Source organism: Canis lupus, chromosome 20, assembly GCF_003254725.2.
Source record: "Canis lupus dingo isolate Sandy chromosome 20, ASM325472v2, whole genome shotgun sequence".
NCBI classification, from domain to species: Eukaryota; Metazoa; Chordata; class Mammalia; order Carnivora; family Canidae; genus Canis; species Canis lupus.
This window is the reverse complement of record NC_064262.1, coordinates 54,864,189-54,879,088: the sequence shown is the minus strand read 5'-3', so window position 1 is coordinate 54,879,088 and position 14,900 is coordinate 54,864,189. Positions and strand designations below refer to the sequence as shown.

General features: G+C 62.3%; 1 protein-coding gene across 1 annotated transcript in view; it reads right to left on the bottom strand.

Moving 5' to 3' along the window:
* The window catches only part of PTPRS (protein tyrosine phosphatase receptor type S), a 96,270-nt gene extending 83,330 nt beyond the window's left edge, over positions 1-12,940 (bottom strand). Inside the window, exon 1 of the mRNA XM_025457059.3 lies at positions 12,785-12,940. The gene's annotated coding sequence lies outside the window, so the exon portion shown is untranslated. The remainder of the gene's footprint in view (positions 1-12,784) is intronic.
* Positions 12,941-14,900: the final 1,960 nt, after the last annotated feature.

The following is a 14,900-nucleotide window of genomic DNA, read 5'->3' as shown; positions in this document are numbered from 1 at the left end:
CACCCCTGCGGGGGAGCCGTGGCTCAAGGGAGCATCCCCAGCGACACGAAAACCTCGCAGGGAAGAGTCGGAGACAGGGAAGCAGTCCTGTCGATGGCTGGGCATCTCTGGGCGTAAAAGGGGGGGAAAAACACCACCTAACACCAATTATATTTTTAAAAATCCCCCAGCAATAAGGAGGCCGGCCCGTCAGCACGCGTCACGACCGTAGGCAGGCAGAGGCCCGGGAACGTGGGGACGCGGCTATTTTAAAGGGGCTATTTCTGGAGGCGAGGTGAGAACACGGGGGCGAGAGGAAGGATCAGGAGCTGCCGCCGGGGACTGACCGACTCTGGGGGGGGGACCGGGGAGAGCTGGGGAGCCACCAGCCAGCTGGAAAACCTCGGGCACCCCATCCCAGGGCCTCCGTCTCCCCACCCCCCCGCCAGCAGAGGCCCGTTTAATGCAAAACACATCTACGGAGCCCTACTGTGTGCAAGGTGCTGCTGCTGTGGCCACAGCGGCGGAGGGGACACCGGAGGGGACACGGCGGGGGGAAGAGGGGGAATGCCTCCCCGGGAAGTCCCAGCCCACATGGGAGGCAGATGATGAGTAAGATGCCTACAACACTGAAGCCCGTGGCAGGTGCTTCGCGGAAAATCAGGGCAGGTAAGGGGCCGGACGAGAGTGGGGCAGAGGCGGGTTTTGCAAGCGATTACTTCACCCACCCGTCACTCTGCAAATGAGGATTCTGCGGACCTTACGAGGGAGATCCAGGAGGCCTCGCTCCCCAGCAAGCAGAGACCCTGAAGGATAGAAGAAGAGCACTGTGTCTGGAAGCTCATGTACTACCACTCATTGGACCAAGTTGGGCTTCGGATGCCAAAAAACTCACAGGGGAGGCGTCATTCCTGTCTTCCCGTAAAGAAAGCTCCTAGGTTGACCTTTCAGGGCTATTTGGCTCACCTCACAGTCTCCAGAACTCAGGATCCTTCATCTTTTTGTTCCCCGTCTTACCCGAGATACCTGCCTCCTGGTCCAAAATAGCTGCCCCAATGCCTGCCATCACCTCCATGTTCCAGCTGGGGAAGGAGGGGGGGTAGAAGGGAGCACATGCTGCTCCCTTCAAAGGCATTTCCGGGAATTTCTGTTGGCCCATCCTACTGGACGGCACCGAACCACGTAGCGCAGACAGCGATGACGTGTATTTGGAAAAAAATTTATTTTCTCCCGGACCAGGTGGCCGTGTGTCCAGATTAGTTGTAGAAATTCAACCACCAAGGAGGGGAGGTGAAGGGATATGGGGAGACCCCACCACAAACATGAGGCCCAACGGGGTGAGGCTTTAGGTGTCAAACCAGTGCACCCCCGGCCCGAGGATGGGGTGCGGGGTGGGCGGGGGGCAGAAGATGAGGTCATTGGAGCCAGTCCCCTGCCTCCACGACCTGTGTGGTTTTCACTCGTTCCCGGCTCTGCCTCCCCAAAGACCCCGAGGTGGGAAACAGCGGCCGGAGCCCAAGTTCGGAGCCCGTGTTTCCCGGCTCCCCAGGAGCAGGACCCCCACCTACAGTCCGCGCCTCCCAAAAGTGCCAGGGCCCAGGGCACCCGGCATCCTCCCACCCCGTCCTGCCTTGTGCCTTGCCTGGCGAGGCCGCCCGGCCAATCCATCTCCTTCTCCTCAGTAAACAACTGTCAGGGAAAATAAATAGTTTTTAATAGGCTCATTAATTGAATTCAGGGAGAAATAACCTTCTCCCCAGACCGTCGGGAAAGAAAACTCAGATGCCAGGGAGAAGGCCAGGCACCTCTGCCGGGGAGGCGGGAGGGCACCCAGCCGCCCGGCGCGGCCACGAGACCCCACGCACCTGCACCGCCTTGGGTGGCACAGACGTGGCCAGCGAGGGGGCCGCCCCCATGCCCGGCTCCCTCCGGCCTCCGGATGTGTGCGGCGGGTGCTGACGAGGCCTCGCGCCTCAGTCGCCCCTGGCCTGTGCGCTAAGCCTGCGGCGGCAGCAACGTGATCTAACGTCAGGGGTTTATTTTATTTTATTTTACTTTATTTTATTTTACCTTATTTTATTTTATTTTACTTTATTTTTTACTCTCATCACGTTTATTTTTAAGGTTCCACCTGCTTGTGTCAAGGACAGACCAGGTCCCCCATTCATGAGAGCGACACCAAAGTTTTCTCTTTTAAGTTGTTTTTAAAAGAGATGGCTTCAAAGACGGTGATCGTTGGGGACGGGCGGGGGGGGGACGGACCATTAGGGCGCAAAAGGCACACACATCACAGGGGATGGCTGAAATGTGGCTGGTGCCCAGCGGAGCACTGGCCGGGGAGTCCAGAGGCCTCGATGCCGCCCGCAGGGTGACCAAAGCACAGGTCTACGAGGTCACCCCAGCGCCCGCCACGCACCCCAGCCACGCTGGTGTGATGGGCTGCCCCGCGGCGGCTCAGGCGGTCCTGGGGCAGCCTCCTGTCCCCGTAATCACAGCGTTGGCGTGGCCTGCGGTTCTGTGTGCCCGGGGCTGCCACCAGCCCCCTGCCAGCCTGCTCTCGGCTCTACCGCGGGGAGGCTTCCGGGCCTCACTTGACGCCCTTGGGAGGAGCCCGATGGGGGCCCAACCACCGCTGCCCAGCGGCCCCAAACCCATTGTCCACTGAAGTCCTGTATGTGGGTGTCCCCCACCCCCAGCCGCTCCCAGAAGGTATTAACCACCATAGTGTGGGATGATGTTTAGCCAGCTATCGGGGGGCTTTGGACGGACCAGCACTTTCCAAACAGGCCCACCCCCGTTTTACAGACAAGGAGACAGAGGTCCCAGGGGATGAATCTGCTGACCCGGGGACATGATGCTCATGAGGCCAAGCCGACACCTGAATGTGGGTCCTTGGATGCTCAAGATGATCCTCTACAGAAATCCTGGCCTGTTTCTGGGGGCTCCTTGGCAACTTCTCTACCCATCTGGACAGACCCACAGGGTATCAAACAAACACTGGGGCTGACTGAGTCTCAAAATCACCAGGCCTGGCGACTATGCATTGGGGGGGGGGGGGGTCTCTGGCCTTTGGGCTTCTTACCTTCTCCCCGGAAGACAGGAAACCTCATGGACTGTTCCAGGGCCCCCTGAGCTCCATCCTCAGGACCCCTGGCTCTCAGCAGCCACTCCCCACCGCTCCTGTGTCAGACGCCAGAGACATGCAGAGACTCAGAGAAGGCAAGCAAGTGGCCGAAGTCACACAGCACCTCCACTGGGGACCTGCTCTTCTGGCCTCCCTGCCCAGCGAGCTTTCCCCACCACGACCTGAAATCCGGATGGACCACGAGACACACCGATGCCAGCGTGGGGTGGGGTGGGGGGTGGCGGAGGCTCTCAGAAGCCAGGCAGGCTGGTCCGGGGAGGGCCTGGGAGGACTCCCCTTCTGGAAAGGACAGGCAGACTGAGTATAAAACAGCAACCGAGAAAGTAAAAATAAGAGCGCTGGGGACGTTGGCGGAGTAGCCGGCCTGGCCGGAAACGGAGCTCCTGTCAGAGGGAACGGCAAGGACCCGGGGATGGAGGTGGCAGTGAGGAAGGTCCACGCGGCTGGTGCGGAAGGAGTGGGGGGGGGAGAGGGCGGCGGGAGGGGGTGCGGAAGCCTGCAGGGGCTTGGCTGGCAACAGGGGAGGTGGGGTGCGGCTTTGCTCAATTCACACCGCTCGTGAGAGGCTCTGGACCAGATCTGGAACCCAGGCCGGCCAACAGCGCCGTGCACCCTCCCCCCCCCGCCCCGACCCTGGGCTCTGATCGCCGTGAGCAGCAGCCTCCGGCCACACATTTGCCACCTAACCGTGCGGCCCGTGCAGAACCCCGCAGAGCCCCGCAGAGCCCCGGGCACAAACATGCACAGCTCCACAGACCATTCCCCAGTGCAGGCCTCGCTGGCCTCCCCCCCGCCCCCCTGTGGGAGGACAGGCGGCCCCAAGAAAAGACCAGTCATTCCAGCTTCTCGTCCCCACCCAGGCCTCCGTTTCTCCACCAGCGACGTGGTGGCAACGGCTGCCACTTTGGGGGCCGTTCTCAGGGTGAAAGGAGAAAACAGGAGCGAAGCCGGAGGCCCAGGCATGTAGCTGGGGGATCCCACACCTGTCTGGGCAGTGTCTCCCTGTTGCGGTCGTCTGGGAAATTGAAGGTTTGGGGGGATCCTCACCTCCCTCCAACTTCTCCTCATGGAGATGACGGGTAGGAGGGCACAGGCGCCGAGCCCCTGTTCGTGCAACCGGCCGTCGAGGGCTTATCCACGTGACACCGTTTAATCCCCGTGCCGCAGCAAGACGTGTCCCCATTCTACGGATGAGAAAACCGAGGCTCGAGGTGGGCTGGGGAGAGGGGAATCACGGGTCTCCTCACACAATTGGGATGGCCGGTGTCAGGAGTCCAACTTCAAGTGCTCAGGCCGCCCTAACCCCTTCCCTGTGGGGACAGAGGCCAGGTCCCCAGGGCCAGGTGGACGGAGGGAGAAAGGCCAGGCCGTGGCCACCAATCCGTGCCCCAGTCCAGCACAGCTGCCCGAAAGCCTGGCCAGCCACGCTTTCCAGAATCCATACGTCAGGGGCAATTACCCGCTTCTGCAAATCAACCGGGCAGCGGGGCCGGGACAGGTGTGCGGCGGGATCCCATCGGTAATCCCGGCGTTCCGGTCCAGCAGGCAGCGCAGCGTGGGAGGCACACGGTCACGGCCGAGCGGGCAGCTGCCCGCGGCCTTTCCCCGCCGCCGCAGGTCTCCAGGACCAACTAGGGTGGCCAAACCTCGGCCTTATCGACATTTAGGACCAGATCATTTTCAGGGGACATCCCAGGTGCTGTGGGGGGCTGAGCAGCATCCCCAGGCCCACCCACGTGATGCCAGGAGTATGCTCCCCCCCCATCCGTCCTGACGACCACAGATGTCCCCAAACCCGGCCCAGTGTCCCCTGTGGGGAGCAAAACCGCCTCGGGTTACAAACCACTACGACACACTCGACGGCTAATGCCGGTGACCAGCGGCCCGGCCCAAGACCAAACGGCTACGTTCCAGAAAAGGGCAAGCGTGTGAGGAACAGGTCCTGCAGCCAGGAGATAATTCACAGCCCTGCCCCTCGGGACCAGCAAGCTCCCTTCTGTGAGGCATTTCATCTAAGTCAAGTTTATCGTGACGACCAATATTAATATAATCAGAGCCAACAGCTATCGAGCGTGGACGCTGGCCCCGGCCGTCCTCAGCCCTCCCCCTGAGTTATCTCGCCAGGGCCTCCGAACCACCCATCCAGGTGGCAGTGGCTCCTACACCTGTAGTACGGCCCAGGAGGGCACCTGAGGCCCAGTGATGGGCAAAGGAGGGGCTGAGGTCACGATCAGCAAGAGCAGGCGTCTGCAGGAAAAGAAACGATCCAAGGATGTAAAATGGGGCGATTTCATGTAAAATCGGGATTTCTGGTTTCTCTCAGATCTGGCTGGGGAGCCATTTGGGGGCCTGGCCAGGAGGTTGGGGGGGAGGGCCGCCCACTCACCTCCCGCCTCTCCCACCAGAGACCCCTCCGAGCTTCACACCTGCCGTTCCGGACACCTGTGCATCCGCCTGAGGTCAGCCCCTGATAAAGGCCCTCCGTGTCCCCCTGGGTGTCGCCTGGATTTCCGGTCTCAGCAGAACCGGACTGTTGTGAACCCCACCTTGCCTATGTAAATACTCACTGTCCCTCCCACCCCCCCAGTAAACTGCAGGGTCTGAGGAACACAGGACCAAGACTGCCTGGTTTATCGCTGCATCCCCAGAATTTAATTTCAATTTGCTTTTATTTAAAAAAAAAAAAAAAAAAAAAAAAGGAAAAAGGAAAAAGAATGGACACAGAGCTCTCCGTCTGCCAGGCACAGTTTAGCTCCTATATCCCTCACCGTACCCCTAGCGTGAGTGAGGCCGCGCCAAAGCACCCATTTTACAGATGAGGACGCTGAGGCACAAGTCGGCTACAGAACTAGCCAGGGACTTCGCAGCTGGTGCGTAGCAGAGCCGGATGGAATTCGAACCCGGGTCTGGCTCCAGAGTGCTCTAGCGGCCGGTATGCAACAGATGCTAACTGACCGAACGAACGAACTGGCGAATGAATGAATGGCCCTGCGCCGAGCTCACACACTGACCCCTCTCCAGGGTGCCCCTCCATGGGGCGGCCATCAAAGCGGAGACCTCACCCCGGGGTGCTCGCTCAGACCCACCCTGGGCCTCGGGAAGCCAGGGGGTGGGGGGCCACCCGGGGTCTCCGCCGTGCCCTCCCCGCCTGTGGCCACCGCCTACCCTCCCCACCGGCCTCGCCGGGCCTCCTGTGGCTCGGATCCTGCCGCAGAAGTGGGGCGGCTTTGATTAGGCAGCCAGTGACGGGGAACGCCCCAGTTTGCAGTGGCTGAGTCATCCTGACAGCTCTCCCAGGCTGGACCCCATGAGGGGCCGCCCGGGAGCCCCTGCCAGGTGGGTCGAGCCGCAGGTCAGCGCAGCGCATTCCACATATCCACTTAGGCCCCCCAACGAGGCTGCGCGAGCGGTACATTATCCTCCGTTCTGCAGACGAGAAAACAGGAGGACAGAAGTTGAGCAACTCGCCCCGTGGCCCAGCTGGAGCGGGGATGCGGGGATGTGAGCCCCAGGCAGCCCCAGCCTGGCATGCATGCTCTGACCCTCCGAGGGAGGCACCTGGGGGGGCCCCCGCGTCTCCACAGCGACCCCCAGATGCCCCAGCAGGTGAACCATCATCCAAACGAGAGCCAGGCCCCTGTTCCCAGGCCCAGGCGTGAAGACCTCAGGTTCTAGCATTGGTGGCCCTGGGTGAAGACTTTCTGTCACTCATCTATGTGACCTCCTGGGCCTCAGTCTCCCCCTCTGCAAAATGGGGCTCTGGAGCTCAACAACTGTACTGCTGGGTGGGGGGCGGCGGGGGGGAGTGAAGGTTAAAGGCGACGAGAACGCTCCTCTCGTGCTTGCTCAGCACAGGGCCCGGCAACGGCGCCAAGTCCAAATAAGGCGGAGTGGCTATTATCATCCCCCCGACATCCCCTCATTTGCTGATCACGGGGTTAATTATAAGCGGCATTAAATTATACACACAGGCGCGTCGACCTCGCTTCCCCAGAACCCCTGAATTTCTACCCACGCAACAGCATGACAATAGAGCATCCTCCCAGCCGCTCTGCACCCAGCCTGCCTCCATCCCAGGGTCCTAGGCCCCCCAGGCCTCTGGGGCTGTCGCTGCTGCACCACACAGGGTCCGGGTGTTGTCACAGGGCCTGCAGGCCTGCAGGGCCTGCATGGCCAGCAGCGGTCGCAGCATCGGAGAGAACAGAGGGAGGGGCTTTGCCAGAAGCATCCGTCTCCTGTCCTGGCTCGGGCCAGGAAGGGGGCTGGGCTTGTCCTGATCTCAGAGATGAAAAAACAGAGAGGTCAACCGACCTGCCAGTTTGCGCAGCTCCAGGAGAGCAGGGCCGCGGAAGTCAGGACCCCAAGCCAGAGGCATAACCCCATTCTGCAAGCCAGGAGGCTCCCATACAGAGAGGTCAAGGGGCAGAGCTGTGAGGCCACCGGAGAGGGAGATGGGGGGTGGGGGGGAACGACAGGACAATCCAGCAGGAGGAGAAAAAGTCGGGATGTTCACTTCTCCCAGCAGGACAGGAGACTCCAGACCTTCCTGAAAGGGGCTAGCAGGAAAGATTTAAAAAACAAACAAACCAACAAATCTACAACTCAAAAAAAGCCACAGACACCACCTAGGGAGTTCCACAGAGTTCGAGACAAATTCTTAACCCTTCAAAAAAAAAAAAGGAAAAAAAATGTGATTGAGCCCCAGTTAAGTCGTTTTTGGAGGAGGGGTCACTGGAATCCAGAAACCCAAGCTCCGAGCCTCCCCCCCACCCCGCCCCCCCAACAGCAGGGTGAAGTCCGCATGCACGCAAATGCCAGACAAAACCCTGGGTGTATTTTCTGGTGCGGAGTCACTTTGGCCTCCACAGGACTGAGGAGGCCTGGATCCCAGGGAGCAGAGGAGGGGATTCCTGGGAGCTCGAATACCATCCCCTCAACGCCCCCCTGCTGCCCACCACCCCCTCCAACGTCCAGTCTGGCCAGGCCCCCGGGGACGGGCGGGGGACCAGCGTCTCGGGGGGACCAGCGTCTCCTCGGAGGAGGGCATCGAGAGGAAAGACAAAAATGAGGCAGTGCGAAAGTCGAGGCCCTGTCCATGAGTCACTCCCGCCCGCTCGTTAATTTTCGCCTTTGCAGAAGTGTAAGCCAATTGATTTTTCATATTCCCCACGCACAACCCCCCCACGCTTCTGAAATATCAGCCAGAGACAAGACAGAAATGGTACGTCGGGGCTTTTTTTTTTTTCCTTCTTCCCTGAGTGTCTTTTCTTTCCTTAAAGGAAAAAAAAAAAAAAACCCACATACTACACTTGATACCTAGAGCTTCTAGAAGGCTGGGGAGGGGGTGACAACCTGGACCGGGGGGCGGGTACGGGGATGGTGGTGGTGAGAGACCCCAGTGTCAGCGCCACCTGTGCATCTCAGAGCTAGCAGGTGCCTGTCTCTGGGCTGTCCCTCCTCCCTGTGACAGGGTGACATGAACTTGAACATCCAGCCCCTTCTTCCCCACCCCGCGAGCCACGCAATCCAAGCCGGCAGCTTTCTGGTTCCAGACCAAAGCCAGGTGAGGCTAAGACAAAATTTTAAAAACATCTGAAAAGCCCTTGACCCCTTCCTGCGCCCCCACCCCCCCACACCCCCATACAGGCGGATGGTGCGACTTTGTCCAGGGACCCACGGCAGGTCTTCCATCGGATTGGCACGTGGATCCGACACAGGCACGGCGGTTATGCTTTCACCCTCGTCTCCACCGGAGGCTGAGGCACCCTGCCCGGCAGGCAGGCAGCTGGGGTCTCTCCAAACACCCCACCCAGGCACCCTCTGCTGCGGGGAAGGACAGAGCAAGGGCAGCCTGCGCCAGCTTCGCAGGAGAGGGGCAGCCTCCTTCTTGCAAATTCTGGGAAACGGGATGCCCACCGGCGGGAGGGGAAGCCAGGAGGCTGCGCTGGATGCGCTAGAGAGCTGGGGACTCCGGCGTCTCAGCATCTCTGCCTGGGCCCCCTGCCTCCCCTCCAGAAGCACAAGACCCCTGGAAAGGGACCACAGCCCGCAACTCGCACGCTTCAAGAACCTTCCGCTGGTTCGCAATGACTTTACAAATGGAACTAATGCAGTCTGGGGGGGGGGGGGGGCGGCGGGGTGGATCGCTCTCGGTTGAAAACATTAAGCTTTGTCAATTATCCCCAAACCCACTGGGTTTATAAATATCCACCTTTATTTTTAGGGTTTTCCTCCCAATCCCGAACTCTCTACACACACACCTCCACCCCACACCCGGCGGCTGTACGAGTCACGGGAAGCAGGTGAATGCGGGGCTGCAGGGCAATCGGGGGGAAATGCCACGCTGCACCTTGGAGCCTCGTCATCCCCGCGCATCCCCCGTCCCTCCCGGGCCACCTCGCTGACCGTTGTCCGGGCCACTCGGAGGCTGGAGCAATCAGCGGAGCCACAGGTCTCCTGGCGCCCGGCCCCAGGCAGCGGCAGTCGGAGGTGAGCACTGCACACTGACGCCTGTGACACGCGCCTCACTGCCAACCCAGTAAGCAGGAAGGGAAACTGAGTCACCACCACCACCACCCCCCCGGAAAGTTGGCCAGTGGAGGTAGATCCATCTCCGGCCCCGGGTCCAAAGAAGCCCAGGTTGAGCTCCAAGCTCCGTGTGACCCAAAGAGGCAGCAAATGGGCGGATGGTGATGGTTCCAGAACTACCCACCCAGATGCCACCACTAAATCCCTGACGTCCAGGGAGCTCCTCCCCTCGCACCCACTCCTCACACCCTCGCATCCAGAGCTACAGTCCCAGGGTTGGGAGAAAAATGCCTCAGGTCTCCCAAGTGTGGCCCAGGGACAGGCGAAGACACCCGGAATCCCCTGGGAAACAGGGAAGCAAGAAGGGCGCTCGGAATCTCTGCCGGAGGGGACAGAAGCAGAGGAACGGGCCATGGGTGATGTCCTGGGAGGGCAGCAGGCAGGTGTCTGGCTCTCGGGACCCCTCTCCCCGCACCCCCCACACGGCCAGCTCAGGGCCCTGCAAGGGACCCGGGGGAAGGGCGGATCCCCGGGGAAGCCCAGCGACCACCTGGGCAGCGTCCTCCAAGGCCATACCCAGCCACAGCAGGATGCCCCATCCCGTCTCCTGCAGGCGGTGGGGAGTGGGTCAGGCCACTGCCTCTGCCCTAGGACAGCCACTGGCATAACAGCACCAGCCCCCGCCACCCCCCTGGGGGGCCGATGTCATCGGGGCCAGGATGGCAGGAATAGAAAAGCACATGAGCTCACCAGGCAGGCCGGGTCTCCCGCGACGTTTTGTTTGCCTGAGCCCAATTATACCAAGTCTCAGGGCGATAGAGTATGGCGCGTGGCATCCCCCTGGGGCCGTGGGGGGCCGGGCCCCCAAGAACTGCACCGTCATGGCGAGGTGCCCCTGGGCCCAGGGGATGGGGCAGGACGGAGCTTTCTGGAGAAGAATGATGGAGATGCACGCCGGCGGCAGCCAGCCCGGAGGCTGGGCGGAGGGCATCGTAGGGGGCAGGGGGCTGCGGCCCAGACCCAAGTCCAAGTTGGTGGGCTCCGGGCGGTGGGGGCGGGAAGCAGCCGCCCCCAGCCCCAGCTGCCCGCCTTCCGCAGCCAAAGTATCAGCTGGCAGAGGAAGAAGAGAGCGGAGGGACAGAAGGCGGGCGAGATTGGCAGGAGGAGGGGGGCACAAAGGAAGGGACCCTGGGAGGGGGAGGGGAGTTATGCAAATAGCACAATCGACCGAATCCCTCGGCCATTAATAAAAGCTCCAGCAGCAGCAGCAGCTGGTAGCGCAGGAGTAGAGGCGCGGACTGGCTCTCCTCGCAGGCGGGAGGCGGCGATGAGGCGGAAGCAGGGCGCCCCAAACAAAAGGAGACCTTGCCCTCTGCACCCCAGGAACAGTAGTGATGGGGGCCACGCCGGGAAAGCTAGAACCCCAGCAGCCAAACTCTGGGTGGAGGCCGCTGGGGGCCCACAGCAGGTGGGTCCCCGTGCTTGGGACTCTCGGGGACCCTCCAGCTTCGTCCGGGCTTCTTGGAGTGAGAACGGACGCACAACCTGGACACCTCAGACACCCCCCTCCACTAGCTGTGCTGGCCAGGCCGGTCTTTTTTTTTTTCCAGGGGTTCTGCCGGTGATAGAAGGGCCCTGGGCTCCAGAATGGGGACTCCCCCAGAGTGAGATGGGGGATACAGGGGGAATCCCAGTTGAGCCTAGCAAGGGGAGGGGAGGTGTCCCCCAGTTGGGAGGCGCTGGGGAGGTTTCTTAATGTGGGAGACGAGGTCCCTAGGGGGTGACTACATTTGAGAAAGGGGTATTCTCAAAAGCTGCCCATTTACAGGGCGACCAGAGGAGAATCTGAAATTGGGGGAAGGGTCGCTAAGCTGGAGGTTCCAGACGCGGGGGGGGGGGGGGGGGGAGGGAAACGACACAGGCTGTGTCTGGGAAAAAAAAAAAAAATCCCAGTTTGCGCAAGGGTTCCCTGATTTGAGAATTCTGGAGAAAAGAGGCTGCAGGGGAGTTCTCCGATTTAGGGTGGAGGGAAGTGACCAGAACTTGGGGGGTGCTAAGTGAGATCGTAAATCTGGGAGAGATTTCCATAAGGAGCAGTGAACTTGGCCGAAAGCCTTGCGCCCCGACTCCGGGGGCTGTCCTCAGGGCACACCCCCCCCAGCGCCCCCTTCACCGGGTTCCGGCGACTCCGCCCCCCGGATGACGTCACCTCCCCTCCCCCCCCGCCCCTAAGGGGGCTCCCGGGGCGCGCAAAACCCCCCGGGCTGCCGGCTCCAGGGGCGGCTTCCCCTCTCCCGGGATCCCCAGGGGAGGTCGGTGCCGGGTGCGCGCACCCGTCCGTCCGTCTGTCCGTCCGCGTCCCTGGGGCTGGGGGCTGAGCCTCGCCCCGCCTGGGGGACGGGGAAGGGGCGCCGGGGCCGCAGAAGGGTGGGGCAAGGCCGGGGCGCTGGGGGGCGGCCTCCCCCGGGGACCTACGCGGCCAGGAGGGCGCTAAGGTGAGGCGGCGTTGAGTCCGAGGTCTCCAGGGGCGGGGGCCTGCGGAGCCGGGCGCGGGCAGAGCAGCCCCCCGGGCGCCCCGGCCGCTCCGCCCTCGCGCCCACCTGGAGCACCGGTCCCGGGCCGGCCTCCGCTCCGGGGCGCCCGCGAGCCCCCTCCCCCGGCACAGCGCCCCCTGCCTCCCGGACCCGCCCGGGAAGCCGGGGCCGGAGCCGCCGGGGCCAGCAGCCCCTCCGCACACACGCGCGTGCCCCTCCGCGCCTCCGCCCCGCCCGCGGCCCGGGTGGTGCAGCCGGCGGCGCTGGGCAGCTTCCAGCCGCGCTCCGGGCCATTCCAGCCCAGCCCCCTCCCCGCCGCGGCGAAGCCCCCCGCCCCGCCCGCCGAGCCTCCCCGCGGCCCCCGCCCGCCCGGCCCGGCCCCTCCGGGGCATTGTTCGCACGCCGCTAGCCAGGCGCAGGGCTGGGCGTGCAGCCGGCTGCAGCGGAGCATCCTCCGAGCACAATGGCCGTGCAGGCTCTCCCGGCACAAAGCCGGCGCGCTGCCCACTCCGCTGCCTCCGAGACCCCCACCGGAGCGCCTGCAGGTTTTTTTTTTTTTCAATCCAATTCGCGTTTTATTCCCCCCCCGCCCGTTTACCTGGAGGCTGGCTGGGCTGGGCTCCCCCGGCTCTGCCCCGCTTCACATCCTGGCTGTTGCATGGGATTCGAGCGGAGCCCGGGCGCCAGCGGCTCGCGGCGTGCGCGCGCCGGCCGGGCTGCCGGGCGGGCGGCGCGAGGACACTCACTGCGGCTCGCGCTCCCCTCGCGCCGGTTCGCGCGCCCCCCCAGCCGGTGACGTCATCCCTTCCGCCAGCGCCGCCGCCGCCGCCGCCGGCCGGGGGCGGGGTCGGGGCGGGGCCGGGCCGCGCGCGTCACTGCGCAGCCGCGCGGCGGCCACGCCCCCCGGCCAATGAGAGGGCGCGGGTGGGTCACGTGACCCCGGGGCGTTTAAAGGGCCGCGAGAGCACGTGGGGCGCGGGGCGCCGAGGAGCGCGGGGCGCGTGGGCGGCGGCGGCGCGAGGACTCGTCCGGCAGCTGCTCGGCGTCCGACCCCCGCGACGCTCGGCCCCCGGGGCGTGGTGCTTGCGGGGCGCGCGCTGTGGCCCCCCGAGTCCCCCTCGAGTACGCCCACGTGTGCCCGTGCTGCAGCCCCGCCGGCTCCCTCCCGGCTCAGCCCCCTCGCCCGGAATAGCGCTCCCCCGAGGGCCTCCCCTTCTTGCGGCCGCTGCTCCGATGGCAGCTCCCGGGAAAAGCCCTCCTGGGTCGCCGACACCAGCCTCCCGGCGCCCCATTCTCTGATCCATCAGGGCTGCTTTCATTCTGGTCACACGAAGGTGTGACTCCAAAGGGCCTGGGGATCCCTTTTATGGGTCGAATGGACGAGGGAGCATTTATTTCCTCCCTTCTCATTACCGTTCCCTGCTTCCCTGGCTGGAGTCGGCATGAATCGTCACAGGAACCCCAGCTCGGGCACTGAGTCGCTGTGTGGGTCCGTGAGCCTCAGTTTTCCCACCTGCAAAACGGGCTTGTCCCTTTGCGGGTCGGTGTCCTGTCTGTGAAGTGGGGCAAGGTAGAGAGTGGGAGGGTGGACTGGTGATGGTGTGCTGCCCTGCCTGTCTTCTTAGCGGCTTGAAAATGGAATGAGGAAAAAAAAGAAAGAAACAAAGGGGAAGGATTGCCATGGGAGGTTGGAGGGCCCAAAGACACCAAACAAGATTGCACGCTTCTGGGTGAGTTCTGCACACGCTGAAAGCGGTTTATTTCTCCAAGGGATGTATCTGGACAGGGCCTTGTGCCTACAAAAGGACACAAGTTTAGAGTTTGGGTTTTTCCTCCAAAATCGTTGATTCATTCATTCCAGGCCAAAGATGCAGATATAAACAAAAGGCATTAACCCCGAGAACAAAATGAGAAGGCGGAAGTCATAAATAGGAGAAGAGAGAGGAGAGAATGAATAATTAAACAAGGAACCTAAATTAAGCTCGGAGTTTCCCGGCGGCCAGTGCAGCGGCCAGGTTTGCAGAGCCTATTTGGTTCTCCTTCCTAGCTGCGTGACCCTGACCTAAGCGGCGGCAGCCTGGCCTTGGCCTTCTCATCCAGGCAAGGGAGACCCAGCCCCTTCTTGATGATGGTTTCTCGTACACAGTAGGTTCTCTGGCAGCCCGGTGAGGGCGGTGTGAAGGGAGACTGCCGGCTCTGGAAGGCTGCATGTGGCAGGAGCCCCAGCCTCGCCACCTATTAGGGGAGGGACCTGGAACAAGCCACGCAGACTCGCGGTTCCCATCTGCTAAAGGGGCAACCACATCTGAGAGTTCTCCCGAGCAGCAGAGGAAAGGGCATAAGATCCAGTACAGCATATGCCCAGGAAACGGGTCCGCCCAGGCCGTCACTCTGTGTGCGGTGCTGTTTTAAAGGTTGAAGACACAGAGGTAAACAAAACAGGCTTAAAAAAAAAAAAAAAGAAAATTCCTGCCTTCCAGGCGTTAACGATCCAGGGAAGGAGATAGATAGATGGTATCTGAGGGTGAAAACCCACATCCTCCCTGTGGTCTACAAGGTCCTGAACAACCTGCCCCTGTCACCTGGCTGCCCTCACTTCCAGCTGTACCCCTCGCTCGCCCCACTCCACCCCTACCCCCTCTTCACTGTTCCTTGCAAACGGCACAGTCCATCCTCGAGGCCTTAGCATTGGCTGTTCCCTCTGCCTAGGATAC